The sequence below is a fragment of the Lissotriton helveticus genome, chromosome 6, assembly GCF_964261635.1.
Source record: "Lissotriton helveticus chromosome 6, aLisHel1.1, whole genome shotgun sequence".
Lineage (NCBI taxonomy): Eukaryota > Metazoa > Chordata > Amphibia > Caudata > Salamandridae > Lissotriton > Lissotriton helveticus.
In genome coordinates, this window is record NC_136067.1 from 829,526,010 (window position 1) to 829,544,418 (window position 18,409).

The following is an 18,409-nucleotide window of genomic DNA, read 5'->3' on the forward strand; positions in this document are numbered from 1 at the left end:
CTGGGCCAGAAAGTTCGAATTGAAGGAGGTTATCCATTGGTCTATTTTTTCTTCCAATTTTTGAAGGGGGTTTCAGTGGAGAGCTAAAACATAGTTTTTGTTGTTTTGATTTATTCCCTGTGTGCTTGACCCCATCCCACTTCCTTTTGCTAGATGAGGACTACGAAGAAACTGTGTTTGGTGTGTTAACATTTTTGGGTTGGGTCAGGGGGCTGGCAATTGGGGTAGACATACTGGTTTGTTTAACGAGGCAAGGGGAGGAACTTTTAATTTCATTGCTGGATTTCACGGTGGCATACCCTGTTTTGCAGAGGGAATTTAGTTCATCCAGCAGCGAGAGGGATTGCGCTATGCCATTAGTTGGGTCGGGCGATTGGTTAATGGATGTGTTAATCTTGGCAGGTTTATTCATATTGGCGGTGGGCGGAGATGGCCTGCATAGAACTTGTGACCCTGGGTGCAAGCCTCTCTGGCTGATAGATCTATTGGTCATCCCCTTGTGTGTCATCATGGGGTGTGCGATTGCTAGGCTATCACACGGCTATAACAAGGTCTCTAGAAAATCTGAGGGTATTAGAGAGTTCTCAACTAAAGTTCAGTTTGTAGTCCCTTGCCAGAATGCCAGGAAGGACATAAAGTTATTACCTTAGCAGTGAAATGGAGTCAGGGGGAATGGCCACGTCCCGTCCTCCTCGTGCCTCTGAGGGCCACAGAGGGCCCGCCCTTTGCCCGGGCTTCACCCGGCGTCCCGCGACGCGGGGGCCGGTCTGCTTATCTAGCGCCTCCTGGCGCGGGATTCGTGTGTGGCGTCGCGTTGCGCCGCTAGGGCGTCTGGGGATTGGAGTCCGAGTCCTCTGTGCTCCCCTCACGCTTCTGCCGCTGGGATGGACTTGCGGCGGCAGTTAGGAGCTGGGCGCTGGCGTTGGGTAAGTCCCCCACAAGTGTTCTGCTGTCCCCCCCGCTCCACCGGGCCGGTCTGCTTATCTAGCGCCTCCTGGCGCGGGATTCGTGTGTGGCGTCGCGTTGCGCCGCTAGGGCGTCTGGGGATTGGAGTCCGAGTCCTCTGTGCTCCCCTCTCGCTGCTGCCGCTGGGATGGACTTGCGGCGGCAGTTAGGAGCAGGGCACTGGCGTTGGGTAAGTCCCCCACAAGTGTTCTGCTGTCCCCCCCGCTCCACCGGGGCCGGTCTGCTTATCTAGCGCCTCCTGGCGCGGGATTCGTGTGTGGTGTCGCGTTGCCCCGCTAGGGCGTCTGGGGGTTGGAGTCCGAGTCCTCTGTGCTCCCCTCGCGCTGCTGCCGCTGGGATGGACTTGCCGCGGCAGTTAGGAGCTGGGCGCTGGCGTTGGGTAAGTCCCCCACAAGTGTTCTGCGGTCCCCCCCCGCTCCACCGGGGCCGGTCTGCTTATCTAGCGCCTCCTGGCGCGGGATTCATGTGTGGTGTCGCGTTGCGCCGCTAGGACGTCTGGGGATTGGAGTCCGAGTCCTCTGTGCTCCCCTCACGCTGCTGCCGCTGGGATGGACTTGCGGCGGCAGTTAGGAGCTGGGCGCTGGCGTTGGGTAAGTCCCCCACAAGTGTTCTGCTGTCCCCCCCACTCCACCGGGGCCGGTCTGCTTATCTAGCGCCTCCTGGCGCGGGATTCGTGTGTGGCGTCGCGTTGCGCCACTAGGGCGCCTGGGGATTGGAGTCCGAGTCCTCTGTGCTCCCCTCAAGCTGCTGCCGCTGGGATGGACTTGCGGCGGCAGTTAGGAGCTGGGCGCTGGCGTTGGGTAAGTCCCCCACAAGTGTTCTGCAGTCCCCCCCTGTAGCTTATATTACAATCCTGCAGCCTTTGTCAACAGGTGTTATGGTAATCTGCGTATTATTTGTGGGACTATTGAGTGCTTGGCGTTCTGGGAGGCGGATACTGACAAGAGTAAAGGATCTCATGCTTCTGAGGCAAGACAGGTTGTTGAGCACAAGGTTTTCAAAAGCTAATACTTCAGGATGCATCTCTGTATTGGAGAAAAAGAAAGTAGAGGGCGGTCTCAAATTGGTGGCTGCATTATGTGACTGAATCTAATTAGAGGACAAAGCCTTGAGTCTTATTTTACGAAAGAATTTCAAATACTTCAGTCTGTAATAGAAAGAAGTCCGTTCTTTCTGTTACCACAAAGGACAGACGTCTACTAAGAACTGACGTCTTGGTGGAGAATAGGAGGTGCTTTGAAAGATTAAATAGGCGCACAGTTTGTTTAGTCTGTGTCAGGCTGTATGCAGTCTTGTTTATGGTCTCAAGGATCCCCAGGTGTAATATTTCCGCCATGTCTGTCGGTCTCCAGGGTTTCTGGTTCTGGAATTTGTCCCTGCCTCTATTGTCGCTCTCTAGCCTCTTTGGCCAGATGTACTTGTGCCCAACTTAAACCTTCTTGGGGGTTTGAGTCATCAGGGCCCCAAGAGGATTCTGATAATGTTTTGTATCTTCCTCTGGTCTGGGGTCTGTTGTAGCACTGTGACTGATTACAGTATTACTCTAATAAATAAGGATATGCTTCCTCTTTCTATAGTTTTTTTGTATATCCATTGATACCATATCTGCTTATTTTGTTCTATGCTGTTAAACTGTGCAATGGCTTATTTTAAATGTTCCATTGCCTGTGTAGCCTCTACCACTTAGTCTGTGTCTAGTAGTAGTTTTCCAAGTTCTGCTATTTCTCTTAGTTCCTTCTTTCCGATCGCCGCCGTGGCCGCGCCCCCCACTCTTATTTCCTTCTTACTATGTTCTAGGGCAGATTCAATACCTATCAACCTCCGATGTCTAGGGCATGTTGTGGCAATGTGGCTGAACCCACCTCTGAAATTTTTGTGCTCTCTGAAAATACCAAGGAAATTGTGAACTTGCAAACCTAACAGAATAATCCCTGCTTTCAAGTAGTCTGTCAGCATATGAGCATGTAACTCTGTGCAAACATGCTTTTTTTGCACTTCTCACTTTTCTCAAGTGTAGCTTGTTTCTGAACTACAATGATCGGTTTCGTGGCTGACAGGAGTGATGGGTCCCTATTTACGTTGGGTATATACTCCTCTGTGTATTAGGGTGCCTCTATCTGTCATTGTATAATGAGATGCACCCCAGATTAAAAGAGAAACCACTAAATGGAGGGGTATTAGACTTGCTCTTTAAGTTATTCAACCAGATTTTATAGTATTAGAACAAACAAGAGCAACTCTTACACCAATGGGAAATTGGATGTATTTTTATACATGGAAAATTAATCAGGAAACACTCTGTATACATCCAATGTTTAAACAGTATCAGTAATTTTCATAGAAAGTGATACATCCAAAGCATTTCATTACGAACAGAACTTCCTCTGTCTTTGGTTGTGATACGTAATATATGCACCAAAAAATATGATACTCTATTCTCACAAACTTTCAGGTGTCCAAGCAACAATATGATCACCAGGATCTATGGCCGACACCAAGCCGTTTCCAATACATGGTTGAAACTTCTTTTCTAAACTCATGTGAACTGTTTGAACACTGAACATATGCGGAGAACTTCCTGATTCATTTGTTATTGTTCTCTCTACCTTGGCAGCAGCACTTTTGCAGCTGGTGCTTTTCAGGGTGTGCACCCATTTATAACTGTGGTACGGATCAAGAGGTTCTGCTGTCTGTTTACCTTTGCTGCTTTGTGAATTGTATGATAAACAGTGATACACCTGGAACTCACTTCAAAAGAAAGAACAACTGATAGTAAAATAACTGTATACACTCAATTAGTTCATTTCTGATTAATAATTATAATATTATTTTCTACACTGACACAGCCAACGCTAACATCTGACCTTTACCCCAGGTCCATCATACATGACTCATTTGAGTTAGTAATATCTTTTTCATTCTCAGCCGTGGTGCCCCATTAGAATAATCCTTGTACAAGTGAGTTACATACAATAAAGGATATTCCGATTTGGTTACCCTCATGTGAAACTTCCAATAATCATGGTTCTCCCACAGGGTCCTACGAAAACCATAGATTCAAGCATGTGGCCACTCTTACAACCTATGATGTTTTCCTTCACTTGTCCTTACCGTTATCTTCTGTCCATTGACACATTTGCTAATGTTAGCCTCCCCAAGATTCTCCTACGTAGGTGTAACATTATAGCATGACCTGATATTGTTCTCTATATTTCAAAGAGGATGAAATGTTGTCGACCATAGTCTGCACAAAAACATATTGATTGAATGTATTTAAATGAATCCCAAGAATATATAAGTCACAACAAAGACTGAAGTTGAGTGCTATGTATAACCACCTACTATGGGCCTGATTAAAGTAAAGGTGCTTTTTATTGCACCTGGTAAATAAAGATAAGCTGGGGTTTGTTATTTATCGGATGCAATAAATAGCACATATTACGAGTTATTGGGAGATCACATGCAGATTTGGTATTTAACACACCAAAAGCCACATGATACAGTAAACATTGAGCACATTTCTCCTGTTAAATTTCGGCAGGTTTGACGTGCCAAAGTTTAACGAAGCTTGAGGTATTTAAGGCATACGATAATTATCTGAGGTAATCAATCAATAATCTTTATTTCGTTGCAATAGCATCATAAAAGATATACAATTAAAATTCATTAAAATACAATTTTATAGTAATCAAGACACAGGTGGGATATGGGGTGTCTACTCAGAGTTGCGTTTCATTATCAGTGCAGTTCAGTTCAGTTCATCCCGGTATACATCATCATATTTGAATCATGGTATTACGGCCAGTAAAATCATCACATATTTGATAAATATAGAGTTATAAGTAGTCAACATATTTACAAGCTAAAAAAACGATTACATTTGTAACTACCATGGCATGATAATTAAAAATTACAGTAAGATGATAAAAAATAGTAATACATGGTTGGTATACTCAACCATAAAGTTGGGTACTCGGTCGTCCTTTGATTATGGCATATATAACAATCATAGTAGTATTAATTTTAAAAGGACTTCATGAAGTAGTATGATTAGAAATGAAGACCCATTTTTAATCTAATAAAATTAACAGCAAGAAGAAATCTACTGATGCCAAACACAACTACTTGACTGGTGTCTGTTTTTAAAATTCTACCAGCCTCCATATAGGAATTCAAACCAATAATGCGACATAGCGGCACTATCCACTTTTTCCTTCACTTCGCATAACTGGGGCAAAAAAATAATATGTGTAAGACATCTTCCCTTGCATTGTTAGAGCATAGAGTGCAAAGATCACTGTTTGTCTTCACCCAACTTTTCTCAAGAGCTTTAGTTCTCAATGTTTCATACCTATATTTTATATACAAGGTTTTGGCTAGTGGCGGCTGTATTTCATCCAAAAATGACTCAAAGTGTGCCACATCTTGAACCATTAAAAAGTTTTCAGTTAAGGGGCCATGGATTTTTATGTATACAGAATCATAGCTTATATAGGACCAGAAAGACATTTTGACAATTTTTCTTGAACCCACACTCATTGATTCCAGCTCGCTCCAAAAATGGGCTAGTCCTAGTTTAACCAGCCAGGATCTTACGTGCTTTAACCAATAGATTTTGCTGCCACTATCTAGATCCATGACTTCTTTCAACCCCTTTTTATATTCATTAAATTCGGGGGGTTGTCCATAATCTGACCCACAGCAATAATGGTCTCAGGATTGCATGTTGGTCAGTACGTTTAATATTTAGATCCAGAAATAGTGGTATCAGCGGGGTGTTAATGGGCACTTTTAATAATCCCCTAAAGAACTTGTTTTCAAGGGTTTCAAAGGTTTTCCTACAGGCTGGTCCCCATAATTCTGCTCCATACAGTACTGCCGATTGGACCTTATACCTAAAAAGCTCTAAAGCTGGTGTAACTGCCTTATTCAGACATTTATTGTGTCTTTTTAAAATTGGGAGGCAGTTTTGTTTAAACACTATTTTCGTTTTTTCTAGCTGCGGTTTCCATGCTAATAGGGAATCAATTAATACGCCTAAATATGTGAAATTCTGCTCATGTTCTAACTTATGACCATTTAGCATTAGGTTTTTCCTAAAACTTTTGTGCGGGCTTAGTGCCATATATTTTGTTTTTTTTATGTTAATTTCTAACCCTTTAAGGTTGCAATATGACTGGAACCTTTCTAATAAATTCTGGAGGCCCCGCGGTGTTTGTGAAATAAGGATTGTATCGTCCGCAAAAAGGAGGGACGGAACCCGTTCACCCCCCAATCTAGGTGAATCATTGTCACACTTCTCCATATAGGACGGGATGTCATTAACAAAAAGGGAGAAGAGTGTAGGAGCTAGCACGCATCCCTGGCGTACTCCCCTTTTTATAGGGATAGATTGTGAAATTTCCCCGTTTGGGCCCCACCTAACCTTAGCGTAATTATCCTTATGCAGACCCTTCACCAAATTTAACAAATCACCTGGGAGTCCCTGGCATTTCAATGATTCCCATAATAGATCTCGAGGAATAAGGTCAAATGCTGCTCGCAGGTCAACAAATGCCACATACAAGTGGCCTTTGCGAATGATGACATATTTCCAGTACAAGCAGCATAGCCCTAGAACCTGATCTATGGTTCTGTTTTTTCTCTAAAGCCCGCTTGATATTTTGTTAAAACTAATTCTTATTCCAACCCTGTATTAATACGGTTTAATATATGCCTGGCATATATTTTTTGGGTTATATCTAAAAGACTTATGGGGCGATAGTTAGCTGGATCACTTCTATCCCCCTTTTTAAAAATTGTGATAATTTCTGCGCCATTCCATGTCTCCGGGATTGGTTCACCAGCCGCAACTGTATTGCACAAATGATTTAAATATGGTGCCCATACAGCAATGTCGTGTTTAAAGAGGTCACCTGGGATTTTGTCAAGTCCAGGGGCTTTCCCCTGTTTAACCGAGTTAATAGCTACCTCTGTCTCCTGTAAGTTGAAGACTACCTGTGGGTGTGCATCATCTACGACAGGTAGAACTCCCTCTTCCTGCACTGCTCCCCCAGACCCTTGCGCTGCGTAAAGATTTGTGAAGTGGTTTATCCACGTAGCCTCATCTAGGAAGACCTCTCTCGAGCCTACCTCCCTTTTATTCCCTTTAGCTACTATATCCCAGAATAACTTCTGGTCCTTTGTCTTAGCCGCTAGCAACATATTGGACCAGAGTTCTTCATCCCAGGAAGACTTTGCTTTTGCCAATACTTTGTTATATATTTTCCTTTTTTCTTTTACTTCTAGAGCACCTTTTGTTTTAAGTGCATCAATTAGTATGGATTTGGCGACACGACACTCTTTACTAAACCAGGGTTTGCCAACAGGCATTACATTCACTACAACAGTCCCTTTTTTAGGTTTTTTTGTCATGAGTTCTAATAGTTTGTTGAAAAAGGCTTTGTGCAGTCTAATAAATTCACCTGATACACATTCAACAGGGTTATATGAGTCAAATGTATTCGCAAGAGAACAATACATTTTGACCAACTCTTCTTTTCCCAAGATGTATGCCCATTTCACAGACCGTCTATTATTGCTAAGAATAATGTTGTCTATCGTGGGTGGTTGTATTTGGTTTTGACCTCCCTCGCTTACTTCCGACCCCTTTAATAAACTCTGTAAAAAGCTAGTTTCAAGGGGGCGGTGATCGCTGTCAAATCTTTCCTTAACAATCAAATCTTTTGTATGTCATGTAGGTCAAATGAAACAATAACATAATCTATTTTGCTTTCACATGTACCCCTTGTGAAGGTGGGAGCTTTTGGGGTGTCTGATGGCAGGCGCCCATTACATGCCCTCAGTCCGTGGCTTGAGAGTAACATTGTGATCTGAAGAGCTAAAGTGGTCCCAGCAGCAGCCCCATTACTAGCTAAGGAAGGTATTCCATTAGCGGCATCCTCTTCTTCATACAATTTACATTCCTATAATAGGTTCAAAATTACAGTTCATATCCCCACATAAAATTACACTTGCATCTGGGCCCAGAGTGTCCATAAGGATTTCTAGTTTATCAATGCATGGTGACTCCTTATACGATGGACATGGTCTATTGTAGACATTGATGAGATATATCACCCTTTTATCATCAATGGTAATTTCCAGGCCAAGTAGATCCAAAGACTCAATATTTAGATTTTTTATGCCGATGTTGATAGATACACTGACCCATATTAATAAACCACCTGAGGCCCGTCCTCTGGTTGATGGAACCGCGCCTATCTGATATGTTTTATATCCAACTCTGTGTATTTGGTTTGTAGCCCAAGTTTCCTGCAAAACGCAGATATCAAAGGTATTCATATAATTATTCCAATCAGGGTCACATGTTTTTGTACTCACCCCTGCTACATTCCATGAGACTAATTTAACTATAATCGACCCTTCATTTGTGCCTCTACTACTCAATGGTGGAGGTGTAGTTGGGCTTCTGATTACCCCTGTTCGAGAACCTTCATACCTGCCCACTACTGGTAGGTCTATACAGACTATTCCTGTCTTTAAGGTTGTGACCTCTTCTACTATACCTCCACTTGAAGACTGGTCTGTAGTGACAGTTATCCCCTTTAGGTCAGCTGCCTGGTTTGTACTAGAACATACTGCTCCATTAGTGTCCCTAATTCCTACCTCTTTTAAATCGGGTACTCTAAGATATTCGGGTACCTGTTCTACAGACCCTTGACGTGATGGCAATAAAAGAGGAGGGGAGGGGTATCTTGCAGTCAATCAACTGCATCTAAGCAATTGAAACGGTTGCTGGTGGAAATATAATCCAAATGAGGAGACGGCCTTTGCCAGCCCTCACCTCGTGGCCCCCTACCATTTCGCTGCACCATTGTCCAACCATCTGCCCTAGATGAAAAGTGGCCTGGTGGGTAGAAATAGGTCAGCTGAAAAGGACGAATAGTGGTGCCTAAACTAGGGTACCTCCAGTTGCAGATATGTTTCACTACTCTGGGATTGTCAAAATTTATTATTATGCAATCCCCATTTATATTTTTTGCCAAATGCCCCACCCATGGTACTCGCCTAATATTGAGGATTCTGCCCATCATATGCGGGGGTAGTGGTCTATTAACATCCAACCATTGGACCACCCTGTTCCATAGGGAACCAGAGGATTCTACCTCATGTTTGCACAATTCCGGCACTCCAGCCAGGATAACCACAAATGGGCAAACCTCTGGGGGGAGGTTAATGGTCTTTGTAGTGCTTTCTGTACTGTGATTTTTGCCATTACTATCCTGTGGTACACTATTTTTATTTAGCTTGCTTATTTTAGGTTCCAATACATCCCTCTCTTTCGCTGCCTCAGAAACCCCCTCAGTAATTTTTGGTACTGGTGAGTTCATCGGTACCACTGATGCCTCTGCGGTTTTAGTGACCTTAGCCTTTGGTAACGTGTGGGTTACATTAGGTTTGGCATTTTTTAGGGAGGATTCTGCAATTCCCTTAATATCCCTCTCAATCCGTTTTAGATAGGTCTCTACCTTACACAACCTCTCCTCAAGTGGACGTAATAAGAGTTTCAATGTGTCAAAAATAATGTTTGACTCAGTGTTCACAATTCCTTCCATAGCCCCTGTGGTTAAGTGGCCCCCCGTCGGTTGGATCGTGTCCCCATTATCTAATGCATCATGCTCCACATTTATACTATCACTGACAACAGGTATTTCCATAAGATTTTTAGAACCCTTTTTTTTTTCCCTTCCTACCACCGTGTGTAATTGGTGGGTCCGACTTCACCTTGGGAATGGTCCCTGTATTAGCTCCTTTCTGTTGTCTTGTGTTATGCACCTTTACAACGTTGGGGACAGTGGGCAATTTATTCGGTGAAAATAAGAGTGATTCTGAGACAGTAGAGGAGCTCCCATCTGTAACATGTAGTGTATCACTATTAGTTTCCTGCAATGGGATAATTTCTAAAATTGGTGAAACATTGACTCCCCCATTAGATACAACTCTACCCGAGGAAACAGGAGTTTGTGCATTAGCTATTTGGCCTAGTGAAGAACGTCTTGCAAAGGCCAATTCCTGGGAAACCCGTCTCTCCATGATGACAATACTTTCATCAACAACAGAGTTCATCTTTTTAATAAATTGGTCCATTGCTCCTGTGAATGTAGCAGTGTCAGTTTTCGCTTTAACCTCCTTTGGTGGCATTGTTCGTGGGGCAGACAAAAACTGGGAGTTAAAATAAATAACAAATAATTAAATCCACAGTACTCACGAAACGAAGATTTTGAAATGTTAGTGGGGTGGCCCGTCCCGGCCTCTGCCGGTCTTGAACGGGCTTAAACGGGCCCGCCCGGCGTCCCGCTCGCGTCCTGTGTCGCGGAGTTGTCCGCTGTTTAAATGCGCCTGCTGGCGCTCTTTCCCCGTGTCAGTAGCGCGCCGCCGCTAAGCCTGCCGGGTAATGTAGTCCCCGGGGCGGCGGCGCGAGGCTTGGTGACTGTGTGACTCCCGGCGGTTGCGGCTTGAGGACCTGGCCTTTCTCCTGACTCCTGGTGGTGTTTCTGGTAAGTCTCCCCCGCTCTGCCGGGTTGTCCGCTGTTTAAATGCGCCTGCTGGCGCTCTTTCCCCGTGTCAGTAGCGCGCCGCCGCTAAGCCTGCCGGGTAATGTAGTCCCCGGGGCGGCGGCGCGAGGCTTGGTGACTGTGTGACTCCCGGCGGTTGCGGCTTGAGGACCTGGCCTTTCTCCTGACTCCTGGCGGCGTTTCTGGTAAGTCTCCCCCGCTCTGCCGGGTTGTCCGCTGTTTAAATGCCCCTGCTGGCGCTCTTTCCCCGTGTCAGTAGCGCGCCGCCGCTAAGCCTGCCGGGTAATGTAGTCCCCGGGGCGGCGGCGCGAGGCTTGGTGACTGTGTGACTCCCGGCGGTTGCGGCTTGAGGACCTGGCCTTTCTCCTGACTCCTGCGGTGGCGGCGTTTCTGGTAAGTCTCCCCTCTTATCTGAGGTGTTTTTATTACCTTTTATCTCGTAATTCCAACCCATGCATAAACAGGGCTTTATGCACTGGTAAGAATATAACTAGAAACTAATAATCAGGCGCTAAAACTTTACTTTCTTCTCTGTTATCACTGGGGGAAACACACAACACATTTGTCATTTGTTTTTGTCTTGGTAATTATTTTCACCTGGAATGTGGACAATAATATGTGAATCATTTTAATTGCTTCTTGTTTATTAAACTTTTTGCTCCTAAGACTATACGGAATCTTTATTCTGATACATAGCGTGTATGCAGTATTTACTGAGAGTTGTTATTTATTTTTAAAAGAGTTCCACATGAGCCACTGTTTTCATATATAATAATATAACCAGGTTGCCATTTGTGTATAGGTTGCTCTTGTTTGTTGTAATACCGTAGACATTTTGATATATGTAGAATTTGCAGAACTGTCCAGGGACAAACGGCTGCAGACTCTGGATGCAATGGTCACATACCTCCGCTTCCCTCTACAAGCAAATATTGCACCATGGTCACTAACAATGAGTATCACATTGATTTTGATATCTATGTCATAGCTGCTGCTGCCAAAACAGGATGCCTGTGAGTTTCCAATGAGTTATCAAATTAGGCCTATTACAGGTATTCGGTTGACTTCTTGCAAGAATGGAGGTTTTGTCAGATATTAGCATGAAAACTTTTCAGAAGGGCTAGAGAAATTGAAAGGCAGACAGATAGAACTACATATTGATAATTTCTTACAACCTGTTGCTCAACACTTTCAAAAAACATAAATAGGTAGAAATTGAAATCAACAACCAATTAGAGCAAGGCATAATTTAATGGGTGGAAGTGCCTACCCCATGGGTTTCCCCATTTGTGTCTTAGCCCACGATAAAGTCGGGAGGAGACATTTGCGTCCGTGCAGACATGAGACAGCCCAACCGTGCAGTACAGAAACACTTCTTATGTTCTGCATTCAGGACACCATACAACACCTTAAGTAGAAGACCGATATTTTCAAAACAAGACTTCAACAAAGGCTATCCATCATCAGTTACAATGAATTCAGTTTTATTACATTGCCACTTTTGCAAATAGCATGGCTTGTTGATCTGCAAGCGACTAAGCTTTGGAGTCTTATCAGCATTAGTATTTCAGGAAGAGGCACTAAGATTAACCCAAGCCATTCTCAGCAGTCTTCGCACTGATTGGCCCACACATATGCATTGCAACCTGTTGTGCACCACTGCTTGGTTAGAACTGGGGGCTAATTGATGGAAAAAAACACAGTAAAATACTTTGTTTCCCCAGCCCATCTTCCAACCTCTCCTCTCAGCTCTTTCCATTCCTCTGCCTTCCCTCAGATATTCTCTTCAGCCTCATTCTTTAACCTTGTGGTCTTCTTCCATCTGCTCTGTATATCTTCTTTTCATCTTCTGATTCCTTCTCCCTCTTTTTCCTCAAATACCTTATCTCCTTCCCTTTCCTCCCATCAACCCTGATTTCCTCTGTTTTCTAAAATGTAACCCTATTGGTTTCTTTTCTGTTCCTCTTCTCCCTTTTTTCTCACCATGCGCTTCTCCCATTTGTCCTATTAGCCCTTGATTTCTTCCGCTCATGCCTTCCCAAATTGTTTTTCAATCTCTGTCTCACCACTCACCTCTGATCTTATATCTGCCTTGTATACCCAGACTTTGTTCCCCTTTGCTCTTCTCAATTCTTTTCCTCCATTCATGCCATCCACTGTAGAGTTGCAGTCTAGCGTTCACGCTACGTCACCACGTAGCGTGAACGGCGGCCATCTTGGGTTCACGCGATTGAGCACGAGTCGGGCGCTGGAGCTGCAAATAGACAGCAGCTTGCTCGGCGCTCTCCGTGAGAGAAATATAATTAAGAATAAATGCGTAGAAACTTCACCCTGCCTCCTGTCATCTTTATAGATAGAACAACTACATGACAGTGGCGATGAGGTTGGGACCCGAGAAAAAGGAGGACCCACAGAAAGAACTGGAAAGGAGGGTGTAACAGTAACAGGAAAGGCCCCACGTGCGAGGGAGGCCGGCACACCACGGAGAGCGTGGCAGTAGCACCAGGATACAGGCACAGCAGTAGACCAACTGCATCAGGTACCAAAGCAGTACCGGAAAGGGGGAACCCCCCAATTGAACAGATACCCTGGCGGAACAAAGGAGCGCTGACACAGGAAGTGTAGAGAGCCCCCAAGTGCAGCCAGTACAGGGAGAGGAGAGCAGCGCACCGGGCAGCCCCAAGAACCCGAACACAGTGCCGGAAAAACGCAAGACCATGTGTGCGCAATCGTCTTCGGCGACAGCTCCAATACCATTCCTGCCCAAACCCGGAGAGCCCCTAATGAAGTGGGATGACTGGAGGGAGTACATCCTCAATTATATCGAAGTCTTGGAAGACGAGAATGAATAAACATTCACGAGCATTAGGAAACGAAGGATATTACTGCATAACTTAGGCCCAGAAGGGACCAGAGTATTCAAGAACCTAGTACCCAAGACCAGGCAAAGCTCAGATGACGATGTGTTTGCACATGCCATTGAAGAACTCAATGAACACTACCGAGCGGCTGTATGTGTGTCTATAGATCGCTACAACTTCCAGCAAAGAAAGCAAGAAATGGGAGAATCGGTAGACGAGTATGTGGCGGCATTAAAGAAGTTGGCGTTGACGTGCACATTCGGCACACTCCACGATGAGTTCATCAAGGACCAGATTGTGATGCAAACGACGAACAAATTGGTGCAAGATAAGCTATGGGCGAGTGGTGACGCCACGCTGAAAGAAGTGATTGCGATAGTAAAAAAGGCTGAACTGGCGAAGAGATGTGCAGACGCGGCTAAACGAGAACCGATGGTGAGGCCTATGGTGAACAGGGTGGAAGATGAAGAACCCAAAGGATGGAGCAAGAACACCGGGACTCCCAACAGAAGACCTGGCAAGTGGCTGGGGAAACCGGGACCACAAGGGAAGCAACAGAAAGGAACCAGAAACCCATGTTACCGCTGTGGCAGTACCGCCCATGAAGCGTATGACAAGAAATGTCCAGCGTTCTGAGCCAAGTGCATATTTTGCGGCATAGTGGGGCATTACGAGAAGGTGTGTAGGAGGAAAGCTGGCCGCAACATGGTGAAGTACGTAGACCATGATCTGGAAGACGACGGAGGTCAGGAGGAAGAGGACTCAGTACTTTGCATAGAGGATCAAGTGCTGGGGGTGGACATCCGGAGGTAGAATAAACCGCTGCTCGACATGTTAATAGGAGGAATATTGATCAGCATTGTGGCGGACTCAGGATCACCATACACGATTGTACAAAGAGCGGTTTGGAACGAGAAGTTCAAGCCTCGCTTGGGACCAAGATTGGAACCACCTGACATAAGGCCTGTATCGTACACAGGAAATCTAATCCCAATGGTGGGGTATCGACGGTTGAAATTTGAATTCAGGGGCGGAGTGCAGACTGCAAACTATAAGTGGCAGAGAAGGGCGCATCCATCCTGGGTTGGATGGATCAGGGAGATCTGGGCATAAAATTGGACCCGGGTGGAGCTGTACAAGTGTTGATGACGGCACCGGAACAATGGCCGGACCTAGACAAAACGAAAAGGGACTTCCCTAAGGTGTTTGGCGGGAAAGTGGGGAAGCTGGAGAAGTTCATGCACAGAATAATCCTTAAGAACGACGCCACACCTGTTTCACATAAGGTACGGAACGTCCCCATTGCAGTGAGGGATGCAGTGCAACAGGAATTGTGGGAACTGGAAAAGAATGGAATAATTGAACCCATAACATGTGCGGAGTGGCTAGCACCCCTGGTGATAGTAATGAAGCCCAATGGCAAGGTCCGGCTGTGTGTGGACCTGCGCGAACTGAATAAAAGCATTGTAGTAGAGAAGTTCCCGCTACCCCGCATCGAGGAAATGCTAGCCAAGACCAAGGGCATAAAATGGTATTCCACCATTGACTTGACGTCAGCGTATCACCAGATAGCGCTACACCCGGAGAGTAGGAAATTGACATCATTCATAACACACTTCGGGTGTTACCAATTCTGCAGGATGCCGTTTGGACTTGCCTCGGCAGCGGCCGTTTTCCAGAAACTCATGCACCGTCTCTTTAAGGACTTGGAAGGAGTCCAATATTTTCAGGACGATATTCTGGTAATGGGCAGGGACCGAGTTGATCATGACATGAAGTTAACCAAGGTATTGAATGTGTTGGAAGGAAAAGGACTAACGGCGGAATGGGAAAAGTGCCGTCTGGGAATGGCTTCGGTCACCTACCTCGGACACGAAATTGGAGAGCAAGGTATCACACCGAAAAGGGATAATGTGAAGGCCATATGTGACGCTCCACCGCCCTCCAGAAAGGAAGAAGTCAGGTCCTTTCTCGGGATGGCAGAGTATTATAGCAAGTTTGTGCAACACTTTGCCACCAAGACCCATCACATGAGACAACTCACGAGAGACAGGACGACGTTTGCATGGACGGAAGACACGCAGACGGAGTTCGACAGCATCAAGAAAGACGTCAGTCAGGCCATACCACTGCAGGGGTATGATCCTATGGGACAAACGATATTGAAGACGGATGCCAGTGACAAGGGATTGGGAGCAGTCCTAATGCAAGGAAGGAGCAGCGGAATCACAGAGACATTGAGCTTTGCATCCAGAGCCCTGACAGACACGGAAAAAAAGTTCAGTCTCATCGAAAAGGAAATGCTAGCGGTAGTGTGGGCCATGGGCAAATTTTGCCAGTTCTTGTGGGGCACTCGATTTCAGTTGAAAACGGTCCATAAACCGCTGGTAAGACTACTCACGTCTAGTGGGCATGCAAGTGCCACCCACAGGATAGCCAAAATGACTCAGAAATTATTGGAGTATCGTTATGACGTGGAGTACATTCCAGGTAACAAGAACAAGGTGGCCGACTACCTGAGTAGAGCTGCGGCAATGGAGGAAGCCACCGAAGGGTCGGAAATGAGCGAAGAAATGGTTGCAGCGATGGGAGACCCGGAAACTGTAATAAGCAATCAAGAATGGATGGAAGCGTACAGAGAGGACCTACACATCCAAGAGGTGATGAAACACATAACGTGCGGATGACCCGAAAAAAAGCACCTACGATAGAACATAAGGAAGTACTATGAAGTGAGAGACGAATTGTCCCTAGATGACAAGGGAGTGTTCATTTACAGAGGGGATAAGGTGGTGCCCCCGGAGGGGTTAATCCCCAGGCTGTTGGCAATATTGCATGAAGGCCATCTGGGAATTGTAAAGACCAAGCTTAGGGCCAAACAAGGATACTGGTGGCAAGGCATGGACATACAAACAGAAAGATATGTAAGAGAGTGTGACCAATGCCAGCGAGCTGACAAAACATGGACGACATTGAGACCAGCTTTGGGAAAATTCTCTACCCCGAAGAATCCATGGGAGGAACTCTCCATTGACATTATGGGACCAATACTCGACGATCAAGGGACTCCGAAATACATATGCGCCATTGTGGACAGATATTCCAAATGGCCTGAAGTGCATGTGCAAGAGGAGATGAGCACGGAGACTATCCTCAAGTTTCTCACAGCGACGTTCCCTCAGGGAAGGTATTCCCAAGTCCATATTGAGTGACAACGGTCCTCAATTCACGTCAGAAAAATGGCTGAACTATATGGAAAGAAATGGAATTACATTAAAACACACATCCATATATCATCCGGCAGGGAATGGACAGGTGGAACGTTTTAACAGAGTGCTAATGGGATCCATCCAGGCAGCCATCATGATGGGTAAAGAATGGGAAAAAGAGATCTCACACATGATTTGGGCGTACCGCATCACACCCACGAGTACCGGATACAGCCCCTTCCTGATCCTGAGAAGCAGAGATCCCTTCACAAAAGACAATGTCGCCTGGAAGGAAAAGACGGTGACAAGTAAATGGTCCCCAGCTGTAGTACAGAATAATTTGGAAAGAGCTCAAAACATCTATACAGAACATTACAACAAAAGGAAGAATGTAAAAGACACATCCTTGGAGGAAGGAGAATGGGTTAGGGTCAAGCTGGCGGTGTTACAGAAGAAAGGTGATAGCAAATACAGCCGACCTTTACAAGTCAAGGAAGTATATGACCGAGCGGCGTTGCTCAGTGATGGGAACGTATGGTCCCAGGATCCCATGGCCCGATGTAACAAGATTGTGCAATGGTTCCCTGAAGATCAGGAACCGAGGGCGTCAGGCCAAAGCACGCCGGGGAATGACAACGTCATACAAGAAGGAAACACGGAAAGGACAGAAATGGAGTTGGAACAAGAAGGCTGTGAAAGCCCCAGAGCAGAGGTACAAGGCCGAGAAGAGAGAGAGCCTTCCTACAGAACGAGCCAATGTACCCAAGAAGGTAAAGAGACGGGGTCCCCGAAGGTTGACGGGAGAGAACAGACTTCCACCCCGGTAAGACGAACCAGGGGCGGCAGAGAGATTGTGAGATCTGCCAGGTTCAGAGACTATGAGATGGGAGAAGGAAAGTAACCCCCAAAGACTACCTCTCATTGTGTGATGAAAAGTAGGAGATATGTAGAGTTGCAGTCTAGCGTTCACGCTACGTCACCACGTAGCATGACCGGCAGCCATCTTGGGTTCGCGCGAGTCGGGCGCCGGAGCTGCAGATAGACAGCAGCTTGCTCGGCGCTCTCCGCGTGAGAGAAAGATAATTAAGAATAAATGCGTAGAAACTTCACCCTGCCTCCTGTCATCTTTATAGATGGAACAACTACATTACATCCACTTTCTTATTTTGCACTTAACATTCCTCTCCTTTCCTGCCATTCAGCTTCATGACAACAATTTTTCGCTTAGGCCTTCACCACCCATTTCCTACTCTCAGTCTTGGCTCTCTCTTTTCTCTCTGCCACTCTTATCACATACTCTGATCCCTTTGCTCTTCCATTGGATAAGACTGAGTCTTACCCTTTTTGTGCACAAAGCCTGACCATATCTTATTGTTCTTTCTACAGCACAAGGATGACAACCTTTACATTATCACTTCACAGGCCACTTTTAGAGACTGACTCATTAAAGACAGATCTGTGGGACTATGACTCCCAAAACACATTTTGGAGGTTTCCTGCAACACGAACGTCCTCCAAACCAATACCCTAGCCTCTTTAAAAGCTAAATCTCAGGCCAAACATTGAGATTATCGATTATCAAGTGTCATGCTTTCTCTGGGTTCCGATCCCTCTATCATGTCCTGACCTTTGGAGCAAAGGCAGTTAATTGCATTTCTACTTTAACTGAGGGGTAGATTATGATTATCAATAGCATTAATTGTATTCTAGACAGACACAGACAGATAGATGCGGAAAATTTACTGCTTGAGCCCCTACCGTCAAAAGAGAAAGTTTGATCTCTCAAACCTTCTCA